Raw genomic sequence first — 21,846 nt, forward strand, 5'->3', positions numbered from 1 at the left:
CTGATGGGAAATTCAATTATTTTCACTCTTTTGTCATTAACACACAGGTCTGAAAGACACACACATGCACAAACAGGACCTATACATGCACAAAGTGGAGAGATGTCAGAGTGAGGGGGCTGCCATGGACAGGCGCCCCGAGCAGTTGGGGGGTTCGATGCCTTGCTCAAGGGCACCTCGGTAGTGCCCAGGAGGTGAACTGGCACCTCTCCAGCCACCAGTACACGCTCCATATTTGGTCCGGACAGGCGACCCTCCAGTTCCCAACCCAAGTCCCTATGGACTGAGCTACTGCCGCTACTGTCTTCCTCTTGCCTGGAACGCCTCAGCCCGTTCCGAGCGACAAGAGATGGTGACTGTCATTATTCGGTCTCAGAGATCCATAGTTATGGAAATAACTTACGATCTATTTCGACCTCACTTCTGACGGTCACCACGGTCTTTACACTAGATGACTCATACCAACACTGTCGCGAGGAACGGAGGAGTCCAACACCTCCCCAACCTGCTCAGTGGCTGACATGAAAACTGTGGCACCAAGTGCCACGGATGATACATTGACTCTATAAAACCTGGCAAACTTGCATGGGGTACTCCATGACGCAGCTGCACAAATGTCACTAACAGCAACTCCCTTAAGCGCTGCCCATGAAGTGGCCACACTGCATGTGGAGTGGGCCACCAGACCGTCAGGAATTGGAAAACCTTGGCTGGAGTAAGCATGAGAGATTGCCTCCACCAACCAGTGGGACAGACGCTGCTTGGACAACGGTTGGCCCAACTGCTTTACACATAACACACGAACAGCTGAGTGTGTTCCTGTCGCAGTGACCGAGTACGCTCAACATAAGCCTTCAGTGCTCTGACTGGACACAAAATATTGAGAGCAACACCCCCTTGGTAGGCAGGATTAGGTCGGAATGCATTTATTTCAATTGCCTGATTCACAGTCTGATGAATTACCACCTTAGGGAGGAAAAAGGGGTTTGGCCACAGGAACACCCCTGCATTCTCTGCTTTCCACCTTAAACACTTCTCACTCACAGATATGTGTGTATATAGCTCACTGACCCTCTTGGCAGAACATACAGCCAGGAGGAAGGCAGTCTTGTATGACAGAAGCTTCGGATCTGCCTACTCCAGAGGTTCATATGGGGCAACAGCCAAAGACCTCAACACTAAAGGGAGGTCCCAAGATGGAGCTCTCAAAGTCCTGCCTGGACATAAACGTTTAGCACCTTTCAGAAATTAGGATACCATGGGGTGTTTCCCTACAGAAAGACCCCCCACCAGCTAATGGAAAGCAGCTATTGCAGCAGAGTAAACCCTCAAAGTGCTGGCTGCCCTACCTGCATCAAGCTGTGACTGGAGGAAAAGCAGCACCAAAGCCAGTGAACAGGTGACAGGATCCAAACCCTTATCATGACATCATGACCCAAACAACTTCCATCTTTGATTATAATTGGCACGTGTGGAGGGCGCTCTGGCATTGCCTATAGTCACCAGGACAGCCTCACTCAGTCCCTGAGTGATGGGCTGAGAAGAGGCCAAGCCCACAACTGCATGACAGCTGGCTTGGGATGCCAGATTTGCCCCTCTGCCTGAGAAAGAAGGTCCGCCCTGAGGGGCAAGGGACAGGGTTGACCGTGGATCAGGTGAAGAAGGACTGGAAACCAATGTCTCCTCGGCCACCGTGGGGCCACCAACAGAACCTTGTACCTTCCCTGCGCGACTCTGTCCAACACATGGGGAATCAATGGCAGTGTGGGACAAGCGTACAGTAACCCTTGTGAGACAGAGCATCCAGGCCCAAAGGACCGCTTGGATGCCTCAGGGAAAACCACCATTGGCAGTGAGTTGTCTCTCGTGACGCAAACAGATCCACCAGGGCTATGCCGAAGCGAGCCCACAAGCCTGCCACCACCTCCGGGTGCAGTCTCTACTCCCCCAGGAGAGGCCCGGTCCTGCACAGAAGATCTGCTGCCAGAATTAGTTCTCCTGGCAGATACACGGCCCTGTGTGAGGCCAGGTGTGGAAAGGCCCAAGACAGAAGACTCTGTGCAATTTTGAGACAATGCAGAGACTTCGGACCCCCCTGATGGCTGATGTGGTACACATTGGAGGAACTGTCCATCCTCACTAGAACATGCCTGCCACGAATGAATGGAAGAAATGCCCTGAGAACCAGGTACACTGCCCTCAGCTCCAGCACATTGATATGTTCTGTGTCCCAAGGTGGTTCCCAGACACCTCTCACTGTTCTGCCCTCCCAGACTGCTCCCCAGCCTGTTCTGGATGCATCGGTGAACACTAGTGACCTTCTTGACGGCAGATTGCCCAAGGAAACCCCCTGTGTGAGCAGCCTGCAGTCCCGCCATAGACACAGAGCTCTCTGATAAGACTGAGTCACTCTGAGTTTCACATGCCTGTCCCTCCTTGGATGAAGGTTGAAAGCATTCAACCACCACTGTAGAGCAGGCCTTTGAGTAGGCCCAGCAGAATCACTATGGAGGTATTTTTTTGTGTTTTTGTTGCAATCATATAAAACTGTTTTGAGAGCATATTTCTTGAACTGCAATCAAAAATCAAGTTTGTAAGTAAAAATGTGATCATTTTAGTTATAAATCAGTAATCTTTGCTTGCAAGTTAAGTTTTGCTTTCAGATCAGTCCTCTTTGCTTGCGAGTTAAAAACTTTTGCTTGCAGATCAGTCCTCTTTGCTTGCGAGTTAAAAACTTTTGCTTGCAAGTTCAACTGCACTTAATGGGCGAGGCCTACGCTGATGGATGAGAGAAGAGTTTCTATTGGTGGGTTTGACATGGCTCCATACAGAGCAGGCTACACCCACGATTCCCTCTCTCCCACTGGAAACGCTTGACAGTCAGCATTACTGCTACACCCCGGGGCATCGACGGTACTGACCATTACGCTGTCGAATAGTTCTGCTCTGGCTAAACAAAAGCAATCTACATGCACCAGTTCAAATAAAACATTCTTGCTATTATTAGGCCTAGTCCACACGGACCCGTGTACTTCTGAAACTTCTGAAATTCTATGCGATTTGGCTGTTTGGCCACACGCAACCACACTTTTGGGCCCCCAAAACCGCGTTACTTTGAAACCGGAGTCCATGGTGAAGTTTTTGTAAGACTCCGGTGTCAGCGGTTGCGTGTAGATCAGATAACCGCAGTATTTTATTACCTGTCACCATTGTTTGAAGTCAGAGCGACGGTAAATAGCTCTTTTCTAAAAGTTTACTAACTACTAAAATCCCACATCCTGTGTTAAATACAATGTATCTTAACTATATTTACAAGGAAGCTTGATTCTGCACTCTGCACTTAGCCCGTATGTGAATGTTTACCGTTGCTATGGCAACAAGTGACAGCTGACGTGAGCATTAGTTAGCTTAGCTCAATCGTCAGACAAACAATAACCCATAAAATTATAATTCAACATATTTAAACAAAATCAACAACAGCTACCAACAGTTACAGTCCTTAAAACCTTAGCTAATGTGTTGTCACAGGTTAGATTGTCAAAATTAAAGTAATAACAGCTTAAATCCCGGAGGAACTACGCTAGCATTAGTGATGGTTGCATCCACTCGTATGCACTTACCTTACGTTACAGTTCCCTCAAACAATATCACGAAGCACAATACAAACTATATAAACAAATTATCTATTAAGGGTAGACTAATGATAAAATCTGAAGGTGCTTAGGTGACATTTACCCACCTGAAAGAATAAATGAAAACAAACAGTGATTTTGCTGGTCTTCAGTAGCTTTACTCTAGGTGTAACTGCCAACTGAAGAACACAGCGCAAACCAACCTTTTATATACCCAGATTTGCTCTTGTGCCTTTACTCAAATCAGTTATGCTTTAAATTGAATGGGGGGCATCTGTATAGTATCTTTAAAGATACAAAATCGATATCATATGTATAAAATAATGTCACAATTGAGTGGGCAGATACACATAAATACCCTATATGTCACACTAACTTTATTTGTGAGCGTGCTATCTGCTCTCTTTGGATGTCATATCCAGCTGCTCAACCTAACCACCAATGAAGGAGGCTGCTCCTGTTGCTAGCTACCCCAACTACACTACCATGAAAGCAGCAACGGGCCTGCCAAGGGAGGTTCTGGATCTGGCCGGGTCAGACCTCTGTTGGCAGGCCTGTCGCTGCCTTCGTGGTAGTGTAGTTGGTCGTTCAGGCGCCTCTGCTGTTGAATTAGGTTGCGCTATTTTTGTGGATTGGGTTGTTTTTATTTTCCGCACTTCCCTATTCCGGTATTGACTCTGATTTCTGATTGGTTAAAATGGCCTTTCCGTTAGAAGTTACATCGCCACCTACTGCTTTGGCATGTGTATTACATCACTTGGTAGCGGGTTTTGCGTTTTTGTGTGGATATCTTTTTTTTTTTTATCACACCACTCGTGTGGACGAATTTTTTTTGGAAACTGGAGCCCGAAAAACTTTGGTTTCAGAACTGATTTTCGCCACAGCTCCCACACTGAATTCCCCGTGAACTACAGAACTCCCATGCTGCTTTGCAAGCGTACTAGGCTGATGAGTAGAATTTAAGAAACAGGCTAAATGACATGATGTTGCACACTCTTGTACAGTAGGTGGCAGTATGCACCTTTAAATTGTTTGTAATCCGCCAATAAACCGAGAGAAGAAGAAAAAAAAATGCTTTGCAAGCTGTCATTGCAATTGAGACTGGCCAATTGTGGGTCCGACCCAAGTCTCTTAAATTACTGCTAGTTATCTTACCTAGCCGACTTTGCTAGCTGTTTAGCCCCTCCCACCTAGGAAAAAATGCAAGGAGCTAGCCCTAGGAGCGATGAGCGAACATTGTCGGTTTAAGAGACATGAGACGTCCTTTCCACTGAAGCATCACGTGAAGCAACGTCCATTCCTGATGACGGAGGCACAGCTGGACAGACGTGCAATAGATGTTGTACAGAACAGATGAACATGGTAAATTAACAGTAATCCGTATGACACAATGAGACAGAAAGAGAGAGAGAGAGACAGAGAGAGATGCAGGACAGACGGTAATGACAGTAGCTTACAACAACATTAATGAAAGTAATAATATTAATTAATATTAATATTAATAGGCTAATTAATATTACCTACAAGCTATTAATGATTCCACTCACATGACATGCAGGACAATTAATGATGGGCAAATGTGTTTGTATGTGTGTGTGTGTGTGTGTGTGTGTGTGTGTGTGCCTGGTGTTATATCAACACGTGTGGTTCTGGACACGAGCAGCTGCAGATTTAACAGCCACACATCACCGACAGTCCACTGAACAACGCAACAGGTTGTGAATGAAATAAACTTAATTACAACATGACAGTCTTGCACGAAATATCATTAACGTTACTCTTTGTAGTCACGTAGGCATGTGAATTACAGCGTTTCATTGTAAAGAATGCACGTAACTGGTACACTTGCGCTGTTTCTCCGCCATGTCGTTCAAATTAGCCAGATGTAGGGGGTGGGTATTTATACGTCATGGCGTTCAGCTGAAAAACTCTTCCGGATAGGAAGCTCTCGACCATCCTAGCTCGTAGCTGCTTAAAGCTTGCTGCTAGCTCCTAGCGCTAGCTCCTCGCTGCACAAATAAGAGACTTGGGACGGCCTAGAAGATGGCGGACCTCCAACGACTTCCGGTTCAAGCGAGGAGCTAGCAGTAGCACTATAAAAATAAAAGACTTGGGACGGACCCTGTGACGTGTCTAACCCTAACCCTAACCCTAACTTTTTGACTCGCAAACGAAAAAAAAAAAAAGACTCGCAAACAAAACTTTAGGATTTGCAAACAAAACTTTTGGATTTGCAAACAAATCTTCTGGATTGCATTTTTTGATTAATCATTTTTTACTTGCAATAAAACATTTTTTGATTGCAATATTGCAATATATTATAGATACTTTTGCTCTCAAATCTGTTTTTTGATTGCAAAACCTACTCTGTTTGATTGAATAATAAAGAAACAAATGTAGCTCCATAAATCACCACCACCGCTGCTATCAGCCCCAGCAGTCTCTGAAACTGCACTATCTCCAGTCGTCGGCCCACACGAAAGATGCACAACACTGCCAGCAGACTCGCTACCCTCTGAGGGTAAGCGATGCCCTCATTGTTACAGAATTCAGGCAAAGCCCCAGGTTTGAGGTTGCTCTTCTCCAAGTTCACCTTGAAGCCGAGTAACTGGACATGGGACAGGACGTTCTCGGTATCTCGTATGACCTGTTCGCAAGATGGAGCACAGATCAGCCAGTCGTCCAGATACGGGAGGATCTTTAAGCCTGCCTTCTGGAGCGGCATCATCTGCTGCCACCCTGGTAAAGACCCTCGGAGAGAGGGAGAGACCAAATGGAAGGACCTTGAATTTGTACGCCTGTTCCTGAAAGGCAAACCGGAGAAACTGCCAGTGTTCCTGACAAATGGGAACGTGAAAGTAAGCGTCCTTGAGACCGAGAGTAGTGAACCACCCTTGTTCTATCAACTCCATTATGTGATGCATATGCAGCATTTTGAAAGGCAGTACTTTTATGTAAGCGTTTAGGGGCCTGAGGTCTAGGACAAGACGAAGTCCACCATCTTTCTTTGGAACCAGGAAATATGTTGAATAAAAGCCAGTGAGCTGCTCTGGGACCCACCTTCACAACTGCGTCCTTCTGAAGGAGTGTTGTGATCTCATCGGAGAGGACTTTTGCCTGGGCTGGAACCTTTACAGATGTCATGCAGACCCTGGAAAAAAGTGGGGGACACCGCCAGAATTGAATTCTGTAATCCCTTGTGATTGTTGCCAACACCCAAGGGTCTGAGATTTCCTTCTCCCAGCTGTCCAGGTGTAGCTGGGAGTGAATCACATCGGCTGTCCCAACATCCCTATGCGGAAGCCCCCTGGGTCCCTGGACCCAGGGGGTCTCCTTTAGGAAGCCCCTCTTGACAGAGGACGAGGCTGAAACCCCTGCTGTTGCTGACACGACCTTCCATCAGCACCCCTAAAACCCTGACCACCTGAGCTCTGAGGCCTGCCACGTGTCCAAGACTCCCCGCAACCCCAAGCAGACTGATATTGGTGCTGCTGGGCCATAGATCTCTGTTGTGTCACCACAGTGCGACTAAATGCACGTTGCACACACTCCCGTATATGCAGAGACCGCTCCGCTTTATTGAGCACACTCTGAGAATCTGCATGAAAGACTCTTCCCGGCACCACAGGCAAAGTAGTCCGCTTCTCCCTGATATTCTTAGGGAGGGTCGTTTGAGCCAACCAAATCTGTCTGCCAGTCATCATAGCCGAAGACATCACAGAACCCACATCACGGGTAAGCTGGGAGTGTGCAGACAGGGCCGCATCTATCAGGGCTTTGGTGTCCAGGTCACCTGCAGCAGCTGTCCTCCTGAGAGCTGCCATTAGAACGGCAAGCGCATTCCCTGACCTAGCTGCCCTAGCAGCTGCATTATACGACCAAGCGGTCTGTCTTGTCACACTCTTTTCGAGGACAGCGAGGATTGACTGACACCCTATCTGGGCAAAGGGAGGTTAAAGCTGCCATCTCCCTCTCTACTGGTGGCATGTCACCCAACCCAGAGTCTGGTGGGTACTGAGCCTTAGCTAGCCTCCTGCAGCTGGAATTAAACTGAGGAGCGTTGCCAGGAGCATTCCATGACCTACTTAACATTTGACAATAATCTCCTGCCGCAGGGATTGCCACTGAAGGAAGAGGCTGTGAGATTCCAGCCCAGACCCCGTCAGATGAAGCAGGGGCTTCAACAGGAACTGAAAGGCCTATAATCTTACGCCTAGTTCACATTACACAATTTTCACCGCGATTTTGACGTCGCAGAGGATCTTGAGAGCCATCTTGGGTCGGAGGTGAGTCAGCAGATAGTCTGCCACGATGAGTCCTCATGTGTGAACAAGCCTACGAGCAAGCTAGAAAACTGGAGAAGTCTGACACGACTGACAAAGAGCATCAGCCAATGACTGTACAACGATGGGGAGGCAGGTCCTTGGCCCCGCTTTCTCTTAACTTGATTTCTGGAGTGATCCAGTGATTGCTGCGAAAGAGCAGATGACAATCAGGGAAAGACCAGATGACGGCCTGCAAAGACAGCTGACAGGAGGGAATAGACCCCAACGGGGCTGGTATGGGTTAGCGACTCATACCGGCAGGACCCAGCGCTGGTCAGCGTTTCTGAGTCCACCCATCGTCGCCACGACAAACTCAAGGAAGAAAAGACCCCCAGGGTCTGCGAGAGCGGGGGCGCAAGATGACCCATTACGGACGGATCTTACGGTGACAGACCATGGAATGGAACTGACAATGAATAGAACAACCAGCACCGCAACTGATGAACCATCAACACTGGCAGGAAAAAAGCTGCAGAGCTGCATTTGTGGCTGGTCAAAGTTTACAACAGAGAGAGGCCTCAAACAACATCAAGGATTAAAGAAATGCGTTAGCAAAATTAACAAGGGGCCTCGCATTGACCAATACTTCCTAAGAAGTAGGCCAAATCAGTCGAATGAAGCCCGGAGGCAGGACAACCCCCACAGTCCTCAGGTTATCAGCACCTCGAATGAATTTCACTATTGCATGGACCCTCCAGCAGTCTCCAGCCTGGAGCTTCACCAGCCACAGCCAGTAGCAGTCTCCAGCCCAGAGCCTAGCCAGCCACAGACAATACCATGTTCCAGGCCAGAGCCCAGCCAGCCACAGCCAGCAGCAGTCTCCAGCCCAGAGCCCAGCCAGCTGCAGCCAATACCAAACTCCAGCTCAGAGCCCAGCCTGCAACATCCAGCAACAGTCTCCAACACTGAGCCCAGGCAGCCGCTGCCAGCACCAGAGAGGAAGATGGAAGGAAGAAAACCTTGTATCCTGTGGCCCAAATCCAACCAGAAGAGGGAGTGGGAAACCATTGATTCAGACCTGGTCCTCCTACTAGAACAACAGAAGGGTCCAGTTGAAAGAAAGCTGGAGAACATGGGAGCCATCATTTACAGCTATGGTGCCGAGAGGTTTGGGACAAAGGACAAGAATCAGAGGCAGCAGAAAGGCTTTTCAATCCAGCTGAAGTCCAGGAGGCAGCGGGAAATTGATAGGTTGGTGAAAGAAAGAAGACAATTGAGAAAGCAGTGGAGGAAGGCCACAGAGATGGAGAGAGTGGGACTTGATGCTCTACAGGCCGAAATAAAGCAGCGACTGACAAAGCTGCGAAGATCAGAGCACCTCAGACGGCAACGTAAGAGGAAAGAACGGACAAGGACCCTCTTCTACAGCAATCCCTACAGCTTTGTCAAAGGCCTTTTTGACCGAGAGAAGGGTGGGAGCCTCAAAGTGCCCATGAAAGACCTGGAGGAGCACCTGAGGAAAACTTACTCCAATGTTCGGAGGCATGAGCCAGTTACCATCCCGAACGACATGCCACCAATTCAGGCACCCGAACACCAAATGGACATAAGGCCCTCCACATGGAGTGAGGTGGAGAAGACCGTGAAGCAGGCAAGATCGGCATCAGCCCCTGGGCCCAATGGTATCCCGTATAGGCTCTATAAGAACACTGCCGGAGTCCTTAAACACCTCTGGAAGCTGATGAAGGTAGCATGGCAGAAGGGAGTGATACCGAAGGCGTGGCGAAGAGCCGGAGGCATCCTGATCCCCAAAAAGAAGGACTCTTCATCCATCAGCCAGTTTCGCCAGATCTGCCTGCTGAATGTAGAGGGAAAGATCTTCTTTAGTGTCCTGGCACAAAGGCTCTTTACATTCCTGCAAAGCAACAACTTTGTGGATACATCGGTGCAGAAGGCTGGGATCGAGGGCTTCTCCGGATGTCTGGAGCATGCCAATATTATTTGGCACCAGATACAAACTGCCAAAAAGGAACGGAGAGACCTGCATGTAGTTTTCTTAGACTTCGCCAATGCTTTCGGCTCGGTCCCTCACAAGTTCTTGTGGACGGTGTTCAGCTACTTCGGCATTCCAAACCACATCACAGGATTGGTCAAGAGCTACTTTCGGGATCTCCAGTTCTGTGTAACAGCTGAGAACAACACCACCAGCTGGCAGCATCTGGAAATCGGCATCATGGCAGGCTGCACAATTTCCCCTCTGGCATTCGTCATGGCAATGGAGCTGATCATACGGGCATCTCACTGGGTTGTGGGAGGTGAAAGGACCAAGAGTGGCCTGAGTCTGCCGCCAATTAGAGCCTACATGGACGACATGACCATCATTACAACAACAAAACCATGTACTAGACGCTTGCTGCAGAAACTCCAAGAAAACATTCAGTGGGCACGAATGGAGTTCAAGCCAAGCAAATCTCGTAGCATCTCCGTTGTTAAAGGCCAACTAACAGGCGTGCGGTTCCACATCAGTGATGAACCAATACCAACAGTCCTAGAGAAGCCCATTAAGAGTCTTGGACAATGGTATAATGCAGACCTCAGAGACACCCAGCAACTTGAACAACTCCGGCAGGACACGGCTAACGGCCTCAGGCAGATCAACAACACTGCACTACCAGGGAAACTGAAAGTCTGGTGCTTCCAGTTTGGGCTGCTACCCAGACTCCTGTGGCCGTTGACCATGTACGAGGTCACAATAACCCATGCCAACTGACTGGAAAGGCTGGTGAACTCACATGTGCGAAAGTGGCTCGGACTCCCCAAATGCCTCAGCAGCGTCGGACTCTACAGCAACGGAGCCCTTTCACTACCAATCTCTAGCCTGGTTGAAGAGTTCAAGTGTGCCAAGGTGAGGCTAGACATGTCCCTCACCGACTCCCGGGACCCAGTAGTGAGAGGCGCCGCTCCTACCCTAGCAACAGGGAAGAAGTGGACCCTAGCCACAGCTGTGCAACAGGCCAAATCTGCTCTCCTCCATCGTGATGTAGTGGGCCACGTCCAACAAGGCAAAGGAGGCTTTGGCCTTGGAACTGTAACACCTCTCTGGCAAAAGGCACCTGCAACCGAACGTCGAACCATGGTGGTAGAGGAGGTGCGCCGACAGGAGGAAGCAGCCAGACGTTCCAAAGCCGTAGCACAGGCCACACAGGGTCGCTGGATGAAATGGGAGGGCGTTGAGAAGAGGAAACTCACATGGAGCGAACTCTGGGGCATGGAATCCAACAGGTTGAGCTTCATCGTCCGAGCTACATACAACGTGCTGCCCTCTCCCACAAACCTGCAGCTTTGGCTTGGAAAAGACCCATCCTGCCCCCTGTGTACGACCCCAGCAACGCTCAAACACATCCTGGTTGGCTGTAGGACCAGCCTCACTCAAGGCAGATACACTTGGAGACACAACCAGGTCCTCAGGTGTCTAGCTGACAAACTTGAGTGTAAGTGGGTATTCATCAACGCCCAACCCTTCCAGGATGCGCGCCGACACCCACCATAGTGGGGGAGACAAGCCGAGGACCCACCCCTCAACCCCTGATCTGGGTCCACTGAATGCAGCCAGGGATTGGCAATTCAGAGTCGACTTGGATCAGAGGCTCATTTTCCCCCCGGAGGTCGCGACGACCACCCTGCGACCAGACCTTGTCCTTTGGTCTAATTCCTCCCAGCTTGTTTACATCATTGAACTGACAGTCCCCTGGGAGGACGCCATGGAAGAAGCGTATGAGCGCAAGAAGCTGCGGTACTCCATCTTAGCAGCTGAGGCAGAGGACAGAGGCTGGAAAGTAAAGGTGCGCCCAGTGGAGGTGGGATGCAGGGGCTTTGTAGCCAGTACAACAGCAAAGCTCCTTAGGGAGGTTGGAGTCAGGGGACAGGCTTACAGACAGGCCATTAAAGAGCTGGCCAATGCTGCTGAGAGGACGAGTCATTGGCTGTGGTTGAAGAGAAATGACACCATCTGGGCCGCTAAGGCAAACAGTTAACCCCCGGACACACACCCAGGCTTGATCAACCTGTGGTGGGCCTGCCTCAGTGGAGGGTGTCTTGTGTTAAATGGCCGAAACACCCGTCGATGCTGAGGTACACAACTGACGATGTGTCCCGGCGGTAAAGCCTCATAGCAGCCATCTTTCAAAAACTTCCCATGAATTAGAAGTGGTGCTACAAGAGGGATTGCAACATCTAGTCCGAACTACGCCCATGGGACTGCTTAAGTCTGCGCTTGTGTGACTGTCGCCCAGAACTACGCTCCCGCTCACCACCAGGGGAGGAAACTGCTTCCCCCGTAAGGGAAGACTGCTGCACTAGTCTAGCCCTTTCTTCATAACGCAAATCAACTGCCGCTGGACATGGACTTTCCACATCATTCAATACATGTGCCTTACCTAAACAGGAAGGACACACACGGTGGCCATCACGCAGGCCCAAAGCTGTGCCACAAAAACAACATACCTGAGGATCCATGGTGTTGTCAGCAATATGTCCAATCCCGCCCACTGCGAACAGCAGCCAATGGGAATAATTTTCAAGTCCACTTAATGCAATGATATCACTTAACCTTACCTGCAAACAAACTAAAGTTAACACAAATATAGTGGAGATGCGACTTGGCACCCCGCCAACAGCAACAATACAAGCAAATTTCAAAGGAAAACCATTGAAAATCCTCAGGGACACATAGGCGGTGGGCCGAAGGTTGCTATCTGCTTTTGTTTTTGAAATGATCGATTCTCAGCGATAGAGTAGCTGCTTTTTTAACATTAACTTAATATATTTTTTCTGAACACGTTTCCGTTTGTTGGCAGTCTCAATTTGATCATATTTTTATGAAAACTAAAATTATGTTTGATAAACTAATCAGGTAAACGTTATGGCATACTATACCGCAAACCAATCAAAAACAAGTTCCAGCGTTACCTGACTTGAAGTGTGCCAATGATATTCGTCCAAACAGGAAGTAAACACGGCTCAGAGGAGTTGACCGGAGTTAACCGTAAAAAGTAGTGCTGCACGATTTGGTAAAAATGTGCGATTGCGATTATGGTGGACAATATCGCGATTTGCGATTGCGATTACAATATAATTACAATAAAATGTAATAAATAAATGGTATCATGAGTCTTTTTGCTTGATTCAGTGTTTCCCCTACATTATATTAGGAGGCAGTGACCTGACATAGTTATTGTTATGGACAGACAGTATGTCAATGACCATCAACAGACTGAGCACAGTCAAACATGCTGCTCACACAGCAGTGCAGCACGGAACTGTACACACAGCGGAGCGAGCATATGTTGCGTTCAGGCGTTGTCACGTAAATGACGAATTCCAGCGCCATAGCACAACACAGCAGCATGTCAAGTGGGCTGAAACCGAGCAAAATTGCTCAATTTTTCATTTGTTATGGAGTCCATGATTTCCCTGTGACACTTACAAATGTTTGCTTAACTGTGCTTTCAGTTGTCTCTTTGTCTTTCACGTTACACGGCTCGGCTTTCTCTCACACGCACTCTTCCTACTTTTCCCTGTGCTGTGCTGTCTCAAGTGTTGATATAGATTGGTCGTGTTGCCGCGGGATGTGGCGACTTTAACTTTTAAACTTTTACACAGCATGTCTTTCAGATACGGCGACGTTGGACAGAAAGACGCGCTGTGTAAAAGTTTAAAAGTTAAAGTCGCCACGTCCCGTCTCAAGTGCTGATATAGATTGGTTGTGTTGCTTCGGGACGTGGCGACTTTAACTTTTACACTTACACAGCACGTCTTTCTGTTCAACGTCGCCGTACCTAAATCCAAAGTATCGCCATATCGCCTTGGTCGAGCTCATGCTCTTCTTCAGTGTCTGTGTTGGTCACTGCTGCACGCCGGCTGCACGCACCAGGATAGCTTGTGGACGTGATATCAACAAACTCCACACACTACAGGAGAGGCAGTCACGTTCACAGGCACACACGTTAACATTTATTTACATTAAATTGCAAATCGCAGCCTTTTATGCGGTTATGTAATCGCACAGCCTGACACCGCGATTACGATTGCGATTAGATTAATCGTGCAGCACTAGTAAAAAGTATGTAGTTTGTGTCTTTATTCATGGTCTTTATGCTATCTAACCGACAGTATTCACCTGGACATTTTCTGCATATCTTCCGTGAGAAGCTGAAGACGTTTCTAACGTTAGTTGAAGTGTTTTGAACAGTTATTCACGTTGTGTATTAGCTCATTAGCCACCGATGTGTTGTTAGCATTCATCGCTAGCAAAGCGAATGGACTTTTAGCCGCAGTACAGCTAACTCAGCTTACTAATGAGGCTGCAGTTCATAGTTTCTGATGAGGAGAACCTGAGGAACAAACGGACTGTTCTGTGAGTAACCCAGCTAACGCTCAGAGTATCCTGACTGCACTGCTTGGGCCCCGCTGTCATGGACGACAGCGAGGGGCCGTCTTCATCTTCGCCACTGACTGAATAGGCTCATTCGAGATGAACTGCGCCTCGCCTGAAAAGTAGACGAGAGCAGGCGGTCGCAGCGGGGGGCGGTGACAAAAAGCTGCGGTGAAGTCGGACAGTTTCCCGACAGTTTCCACAAAGAGCATGGATACCAAGAGGCGAAGCTCAATAGAACGCTCCATAGCAACAAATTCCCCCATGGTTTCGTCCTACCACCGCCATTTTGGACCGTCAGCAGACCACAGCAGACCCGCTTGCATACAACAACACATAGACAAACTGAAGTATATCGCTATTAATTATGCTTACAATGCTACTCACCTCGTGATAGCTTGGTCACAGCTGCTTTTTCACGTTTTTGTAAAGCAAAATATAGACTTTAAAAAAAACTAAACGAGGAAAAACGGCCGAGATGGCATCTCTACATATTACATCCACTTATGAGAAGATTAACTTAATTACTCCTTCAAATAAGCCATCATAAGCCAATCTACCAAATAAATAAATAAATAATAATAAAAAAAAATCAATACTTTAACTAGAAACACATTAATGGCGACATCACATAGTCAGGAATAAAGATTTATTTACAGTTTGTACAGTAAGGGGACAGTAGTAATAATAATAATAATATATAAGTTATTTTAATCTGATATATTTTAATGCTAAAGCAGTAATCAGTTCTGATATAAATGGTACAAGAGGCCATATATAGGCCTATATATATATATATATATATATATATATATATATATATATATATATATATATATATATATACATACAGTATATCTTCCCATGAAAACTGGCATATTAAATTGATATTAAAACACTTTAAAACCTACACCTCTGTCGGGATCCTTTGGGAAATGGTGGAAGGCCAGGTGCAGAGTGTTCCACTGATAGTTGTTGCAGTTAATTGCACTACACTGTTTTCTTTTACTTTTTTTCTCCTCTCTCCTTGACATCTTGCATGTTGTCTAGGTGCAACAGTCCAAGCTCAACAGTCCAAAATGGCGTTAGCGCCCCTAGTGGCTGTTCTCAAAAATTCAACGGAGCTCCGCCTCTTGGTATCCATGCTCTTTGGTTTCCAGCAGCCTTTAGTCCGTACAGGAAGTCACAGACACACTAACATCCTGTCTGGAATGATGTCAATTCATTAAAAAAAGTGATCAGACCCATATATCAGTTTGTTTTCACCATCAGTCACACAACATGTTTTCTTTTCACAGAATAAACCTTCAAATCAGACAAATACAATCTTAATCTCTAAAATTCAACAAAAATGAGTAGTTTATCTAAAACGTCATATTGTTGAGTTGACATCTAAACCAATCAGCTGTTAGATCAGGTGAGAGCCAGGCGGTGTAGTCAGTGGAGAGCAACTGCAGCGCCTGGCTCTAAAAACTGCGGCCGCCTCGCTCTCGCAGCTTTATCGCCGTCCACTTTTGTAATACGTCAGAGCGAGACGGGATGAAGTCGGACACAAAATTAACCGGCATGCATTGTGCGCCAATCGCCTTTGATCGAATCTGCACAGGACTGGCTCATCTCGAACAAACCTAGTGACTGAAAGGCTGTTACACATCGTCTGGACACGTGTGACATCTTGATCAAAATAGTCGTTAGTTGCAGCTCTAGACTGTATTACAGTAGGCTAAGTTAGTTTTAGCTTCATTTGGCCTATAAGTGACAAGACAAGAAGACAGAGATTAAAGTGGTAAAGATAACATTTATACAGAAGTTCACATCAACTGACGATCACTTAACGTTAACATACTTTCTCTTGAATTGTTTCATCTTTAAGTATTTCATCAAACAGAAAAATAACAATAATACAGATTATAACTGAATCTTATTTTTTTTGATTATTAACTTTTCTTTTAGTTCAGACAGTTCCTTTTTTTTAATTTGCCAAAGGGCAAAAAACACACCTGCACTAAGGCTTAGTGTGAAATGTTCTCACAGTCCAAACAAAGGCACATGTCTGTGCACATGTCAATGCTCTTTGGTTTCCAGCAGCCTTCAGTCCGTACAGGAAGTCACAGACACACTAACATCCTGTCTGGAATGATGTCAATTCATTAAAAAAAGTGATCAGACCCATATATCAGTTTGTTTTCACCATCAGTCACACAACATGTTTTCTTTTCACAGAATAAACCTTCAAATCAGACAAATACAATCTTAATCTCTAAAATTCAACAAAAATGAGTAGTTTATCTAAAACATCATATTGTTGAGTCGACATCTAAACCAATCAGCTGTTAGATCAGGTGAGAGCCAGGCGGTGTAGTCAGTGGAGAGCAACTGCAGCGCCTGGCTCTAAAAACTGCGGCCGCCTCGCTCTCGCAGCTTTATCGCCGTCCACTTTTGTAATACGTCAGAGCGAGACGGGATGAAGTCGGACACAAAATTAACCGGCATGCATTGTGCGCCAATCGCCGGTGATCGAATCTGCACAGGACTGGCTCATCTCGAACGAACCTAGTGACTGAAAGGCTGTTACACATCGTCTGGACACGTGTGACATCTTGATCAAAATAATCGTTAGTTGCAGCTCTAGACTGTATTACAGTAGGCTAAGTTAGTTTTAGCTTCATTTGGCCTATAAGTGACAAGACAAGAAGACAGAGATTAAAGTGGTAAAGATAACATTTATACAGAAGTTCACATCAACTGACGATCACTTAACATTAACATACTTTCTCCTGAATTGTTTCATCTTTAAGTATTTCATCAAACAGAAAAATAACAATAATACAAATTATAACTGAATCTTATTTTTTCCGATTATTAACTTTTCTTTTAGTTCAGACAGTTCCTTTTTTTAATTTGCCAAAGGGCAAAAAACACACCTGCACTAAGGCTTAGTGTGAAATGTTCTCACAGTCCAAACAAAGGCACATGTCTGTGCATGGTAGCTTGTTCAGTTTGCATGTGCATCTCCCTTTAACACATTGTGTTTTTTTACAGGAGCAGTACACGAGCTCCAAGATGCCAATAGGGGCTGGGGGAAGTGTCATCCAGTCAGTCCCAAAGAAGTCTCCCTCAATCTTCCAACCATGGGCCATTGGTGGGGGTATGTCTGGCTGACTCTGCAGGCACCTCCTGTGTATGGCTGCCTGGTAGTTTGCCCTCTGAGTGTGCTTATGTAAGGCATCCCTGTTTGGTGGTAGACTTCTGTCTGTGCGCTTTCCACTCTTGAACATTTGACTTCTTGCATAGTTTACATCCCTACAGCCTTTTAGGTCACAGAGGGCACAGGTAAAGGCTTCACTTGCTTCATAAAGCTCTGTTGTGAGTTGAAAAGATGTTCCCAACTTCCTTAATGTGACACAGTGCTCTTTGTCAGATAGCATTGTTTTTATTGCCTTCAGTTTACCAACGCCATGCATAGCACTCACTGTATCACAGCCAGTGAAACAGTGGAGACCAATCAGAGCATCAGAGACTTCATCACCAAGATGGTTGTGTATTCTCTGAACATGTATGGTGCGTTTGTTTGCCACCTTCCCTGTGTGGAAGTACAGGTTTGCTCCAATTTCCTTGCAGAAACTGATGGCCAGTACAAACACATCCGTGTCAGGACTGTTGACCACAATATTTGAACTGTACTGTGAGGCATGTGCACAGTGAAGTACCAGCCGAGTGTCTGCCTCCTCCTGTATTGTGAACAGTGCTGGCAGCGGTAAGACCTCAAGCTCTGTGCCACTGTTAGCCATTCTGATTACGTGACACTCAGACCCATGTCCAACTATCAGCGTAATATCTTCAATTTGATCTTTCCCGGACTTTGACCACGTCTCAAAAAGAAACTGTTGCAGTTGCTCTTTGTTATTACCACAAGACAAGAACTTAGACCATTGTTTGGGTGTTTTCTGTTCAGCGGAATATATTGTAGTCAACTGACATCCTTTTGTTCCTTGTCGGTCTCGTTCTGCATTCTTTACACTCATTGTTTTGTAGGTATCAGGGACAAAGTGCACCACTTTAGATTTACTTGCTTTGGCTGCATTGATCAGGTATATTAGTACACTGTTGGCAAACCTTCCAAATGTATTTTGGGGTTTCCATGTTGAACCATCAGGGATTTCAATTGTTGCTGGTGGACTTGCTGATCCTTCCAGAAAGTGCATTAATTTGGCTTTGTCTGTTGTCACAAGAGAGTCATCAATATTCGCAATTGCTGCAGGCAAGGGACCCATACTGTAGACCAGCATTTCCTCTATGTCTATCTTCCTTGCTGTTCCGACCACAATTAGCCTTGCGAAAAGATCTCTGTCTGCTTTGATGACTACCTCCCGGTCTCTCACTTTGGTTACACTTGAGGTTGCTGTGTCCTTAAATGTCTTTAGTTTCATTTTTTTCACTGGAGCATGAAATTCCACCTCATCTCTTTTGAGACGTTGTTGAAAAAAATTAACAAATGCCCTCTCACCTCTCTCCTTTGCATTCAACAGATCAGCAGAGACAACTTCTGATGCTACCTGACCTGATGTTATATGGTAAAGCTTCTCTTTTTCCAGTGTTTGATCAAATGGGTTCATCATGTGTTGTATAGTTGACAGAATGCTCTGAACATCTTTTTCATCCTGATCCTTTCTTTTTTTCCTCCAGCTCTGATCTCTGTCTTGTTGGCATGCTCTGCCCAGCCATGTCCTTGACCTCCATTGTGATGGCTGCTCTCTCGTGCTGTGGCAGTGTCCACCTGTGGACTGCACCTTTGTTCAATGAAAAACCTGTAAGCCCACCTTTAGTCTTTGAGTCCCTGTTTGCTGTCTGCTCTATTACCTGGTCATTTAGGATGTTCATCTCAAGCCAGTATGCTGATATGTATCTACTGTAATTGATTCTGTCATAGGAAAAGAACCATGGCAGCATGATGCGGAGGCTGGAGAGATGCAGACCCCAATTTGCCTCTCGTGTGGCCCTGATGAAGCAAAGGAGGTCTTCCACCATTTCGATGTAGGAGTTCCAAAATTGGAATGTTTTACTTTTTTGTTGTTTGTGGAAATTTTCATAGCCTTCAAGGATTCTGTTGAACTCCTGTGATTTAATGATGGCTTGAAATTCGTCTTCAGGGAAGGCTCTCTGGAGGTCAGCGGCAACTTTCAAAGCAGTTTCACGGCAGTCCTGAGGTAGGGTCTCAAAATATGCTTGCCAGCGTAACCTGTGTAGTGCCTCACATAGCAACTTGTGGCTACGGATGCTTCTGTTGTAATGGTGGCCTGTTACAACTCCCCCAACAGACCCAGCAGCAATAACATCAGCCTCAATCAGGATGTCTTGTAAGCCAGCATCCCCAAAATGTTTGCCAATACAGGACAAGAAGGCCATACATGTGTGAAACTCTCCCATTCTGACTGTAAGTCTTTCCTTGTATGTTTCATTCTTCCACCGTATCTCCTGAACTTTTGCATAGATTGCTTGGTCAAAGACTAGAACTATCTCCTGAAGTTCTAATTTGTTTGCAATTTCTGTTGATCTCTTAAGTATGGTTTCTACTGTTCCCAGTTCTGTAGGACTTGAATCAATCACTGGAAGGTATCCGATGTTGGTTGGTGGTGGAATTGGACCTCTGTGAATGAGTGTGTTAAAACCAGTCCATCCAGGAAGGACTTCACCATGGACTGCAGTCTTCATGAGGAAATAAGCACCATCCAATGTTTGTGCTGTTTTCATGGCATGGATGTGGGTTTCTAAATCTAGTTCCACTACTTTCCCAAAATGTTTTCCAGGCCTGTTCTCTTTCCTCTGATGTATGTTTCAAGGTGAGCAGAGGGTGGATCAAGTGACCTCTTTCTTGTTTTCTGTAAACACTGGTTTTCAGGGGTAGGTTCGTCACATGAAATCATTTTTTGAATGATTATACTATTTGTATTGTGTGTAGTCCCCTTACCTGATAATGTTTCCTCTCCAAAATCGTTATTGTCCCAAACAAGAGTTGCTTGCATTTGTACATGTATGTTTTGGGGGATGTATGTGTCACCTCGTTGTATTTGCAGATGTGCCAAAGCTGTGTCATGTTCAAGCACCTGTGAGTTGGAGGAACAGTGCCCAAGACCATTCAATAACCCTATCAGCTGAGCTGATCCTGTCATGTGTCTAACAGCCATGGCTAAGGCACAGTGTTTCGGCATGAGCCATCTCCCTTTCATTGTAAGTCTCAGAACACCCTGACAAATTGATACAACCTTTGCAGATTCCTCCTCTTTAACATTCACTCTTTCATTATCAGTAGAGGGATTGGTTGTCGTGGCTGTGCTCCAGGCGATAAAATTGAAGAGCTTATTTGGGATCAGATTTGAGGCAGCTGACATTGTAAATTGCTGTGCTGTTGGTGGCCATCTGAGTGTGGGGGTAGTTTTACACTTTCCACTATTTCATCTTTCAGTGTCATGGCTGCATGGTACAAGAGTCTTGTCTCATTTATGTCATTTGTGTCATTTGTTTCAGGTGCTCTTGTGTCATCTTCATCTGATGAAGAGGATGATGATGGTGGTGAAAAAGAAGCTGTGGCAACTTCATCTTGGACCACTTCATGTGGTGTCAAATCCTCAACATAGACAAAGTCATGTCTTGATAATTTCTGAAACTTCAGAAAAGGACAGGACTTTTGTAGTCTCATTTTTAAAGATGATGATTTGTAAGAGGAGATGTCAATTCCTTCTTTTTCATGGACACATTTTTTGAATAGAGCATTCAACTCTGAAAGCTTGAATACCTTCCGTTTCTTCAGTAACCTCTCCTCCACGACTGTTGTACAAAAATGATTGTATCCAGTCTGAAACTGGTTGTTCCCGGTGCAGTCAGCTTCATCTTTTTTGTACAGAAATACTGTGTAATTTCTGTAGCATCTGAAATGATACATTGCTTCTGAGGCAACAAGATCTATCCCACGTTTGTGTAGCAGCAGGTTTTCATCCTTGCGTTCCTCAGCTGCAAGAAGCAGCTTACCAGCTGTCAATGTTTCACATTGTTGTAAATTCTCTTTAACCCTCTTGCGGTTATGTTTTTGTGTGAAATATTTTTCACGTTTGCATATTATGCACTGCCTTGGAAAGAGATGGGGTGTTCTCTTTAGGTGACCTGGAACCTGTGTTGTGGCTGAGCAAAGAACTCTAACCTCTGGTGGCAGATGGTCATTTGCACTTGTGTGTGCCTCATCGTCTAATTGTAATGAGAAACAAAATGGGTTGGGAATTAAATGTATTGAAAACTATGTGATGACTATGGTATTAGTACTTTTACTGAACAAAAGGATCTGAATACTTCACCACTGTGTCATAAATGAATATTTGTGATATGAAAATTGAAACTGAATGTACTGTCCAAAGTCAAAACCACAATGTTGTACAAATCCTCAATCTGCTGTATTGCCCTTTCTTTCCTCTTGCGAGCTCTCTCAATGTTTCTTCTGTTGGCATATTGCATATAGCATTCTCGG

The 21,846-nt window shown here is 46.0% G+C and overlaps 1 protein-coding gene across 6 annotated transcripts in view; it reads left to right on the top strand.

The window, feature by feature from the left end:
* usp32 (ubiquitin specific peptidase 32) overlaps positions 1 to 21,762 on the top strand; it is a 232,654-nt gene extending 210,892 nt beyond the window's left edge. For 5 of the 6 annotated variants that reach the window (XR_013490937.1, XR_013490932.1, XR_013490935.1 and 2 more), the window contains exons 34-41: positions 17,373 to 17,478; positions 18,860 to 18,904; positions 19,017 to 19,140; positions 19,261 to 19,364; positions 19,481 to 19,537; positions 19,649 to 20,558; positions 20,638 to 20,759; positions 20,856 to 21,762. The gene's annotated coding sequence lies outside the window, so the exon portion shown is untranslated. Of the gene's footprint in view, positions 1 to 17,372; positions 17,479 to 18,859; positions 18,905 to 19,016; positions 19,141 to 19,260; positions 19,365 to 19,480; positions 19,538 to 19,648; positions 20,559 to 20,637; positions 20,760 to 20,855 lie in introns of those variants that run through there. The other variant, XR_013490933.1, reaches the window with a different exon arrangement.
* The last annotated feature ends 84 nt before the right edge of the window (positions 21,763 to 21,846 follow it).

The sequence above is a fragment of the Epinephelus lanceolatus genome, chromosome 4, assembly GCF_041903045.1.
Source record: "Epinephelus lanceolatus isolate andai-2023 chromosome 4, ASM4190304v1, whole genome shotgun sequence".
Lineage (NCBI taxonomy): Eukaryota > Metazoa > Chordata > Actinopteri > Perciformes > Serranidae > Epinephelus > Epinephelus lanceolatus.